Consider the following 1,947-nt stretch of genomic DNA (forward strand, 5'->3'; position numbering starts at 1 on the left):
ATTTTACTCTATATTATTCTCGTGGAACAGAAAACTTTATTACTTTCTGGTTGGGGTACAAACCGAGTGGTACTATTTGCATAATCCCCCAAACAATCAATCATTGTGCGTTGCAGCTATAATTTGCAGCTGCCCCTTCGTACTTAATGCTTGAGTCCAATGCCAAATTATTTATTTGAAAGACCATGGACATTTAGAGACGTATGGGGGGAGAGGCATTCAAATGTGTATTGTATGAGTAATTTAAATGTAATTAATAGTTGATGAGCACTAAAAGTACCGTTTAATATGATTGCAGGAACTGGGCCCAGAAATGTTCTTGACATGAGCAAAGAAGTCTATGGAGTCATTTTACCCAAAAGAATAGGTGAGTTGACATGACAGTAACCAAGGCTGGTCCAATTTGTCTCTGTACAGACTCTTTGAGGAGCTTCCTTTCGTGTGCATCAAAGGGTGGTTTATTATGTTATTTGTGGTGCCTTGGTTCTTTGTTGTCAATTTCAATCCTCCTCTGTCAAAATCCAGGCTGATTTGTTATCATTGAAAATGTCTTTTAAAAATCTTGACAATTTGGAAAATTGCTGGAATTGGTTTGGATTGGTCGGGCAAACTCCCTTTTCAGTTACCCTGTTTAAATATCATGGTGCCGACCCACTACAGCAGAGTTCTTAGCCAGTGCGCCTTAGGTAGCCTACCCGCCCATAGTTAGAGAGACCAGCTCTTAAAACTCAAGTTTCTGTGAACAGGAGTGGTTTCTGACAGAAGCAAAGGTAGTTTTGTGGTCCCTGGTTCACCCCTATCTATTCGAGTACTCCTCCGTCAAAAACCAGACCCATGCCTTTGTGAATTTTGCCAAAAATGAAAAATTTGATAATCGCTGGAAATGGTTGGGATTGGTCCTTTCAATCTCTGCGTCGAAGTTTCACGCCGCCGGTCCATTTCAAGTGAGTTACACCTGTTTTTCTTGGACCGGTTCGCCTGCGAGGTAGGCAGCCCATCTTAGGCTGCCCGCCAGATTAGACCACCCCTAAAACGCAAGTTTCTGTAGACAGGGGTGGTTTCTGACGGAAACTAAAGTACTTTTGTGGTCCCCTTCGACTACTTTTCCGTCTAAATCCGGTCCCATTAATTTCCACTAAAAGAATAAATGCTATTTGCCTTCGTAAATTTGCCCGAAAATAACAAAAATTAAAATCGCCGGAAATAGTTGGTCAGACTGAATCCTTTTTCAATCTCTGCGTCAAAGTTTTACACCGCCGGGCCATATTTTAAGTGAGATACGCCTGTTTTTGGACCGGTTCGCCTCCGAGGTAGGCAGCCCATCGTACGCTGACCGCCAGATTCGAAAGACCACCCTTAAAACTCAAGTTTCTCTGGAAATGGGTGGTTTCTAACAGAACTAAAGGTAGTTTTGTGGTCCCCTGGGTCACCTCTGTCGATTTGACTACTTTTCCGTCGAAATCCAGACCCATCACTTTTCGCTAAAAACACAAAGGCTATAGCCTTTGTAAATTTGGCCAAAAATGAAAAAAATAAAAATCGCTGGAAATGTTTGGGATTAGTACGACAGCATCCTCTTTCAATCTCTTTGTCGAAATTTCACGCCACCGGGCAATTTTAAGTGAGTTACGCCTGTTTTTCTTGGACGGGCTCGCGCGCCAGATTCAAAAGACCACCCCTTAAACCCCAAATTTCTGTGGACAGGGGTGGTTTCTGACGGAACCAGAAGTAGTTTTGTGGTCCCCTGGTTCACCCCTGTCGATTCGACTACTTTTTCGTCAAAATCCGGACCCATTAATTTTCGCTAAAAACACAAAGGCTATAGCCTTTGTAAATTTGGCCAAAAGTGAAAAAAATTAAAATCGCTGGAAATGATTGGAATTGGTCTAGGAGAGTCTCCTTTGACATCCTCTGTCGAAATTGCGTGCTTCCTGCCTCTTTTGCATC

Source organism: Frankliniella occidentalis, unplaced genomic scaffold (genome assembly GCF_000697945.3).
Source record: "Frankliniella occidentalis isolate FOCC.00 unplaced genomic scaffold, Focc_3.1 Scaffold151, whole genome shotgun sequence".
Classification (NCBI taxonomy): Eukaryota; Metazoa; Arthropoda; class Insecta; order Thysanoptera; family Thripidae; genus Frankliniella; species Frankliniella occidentalis.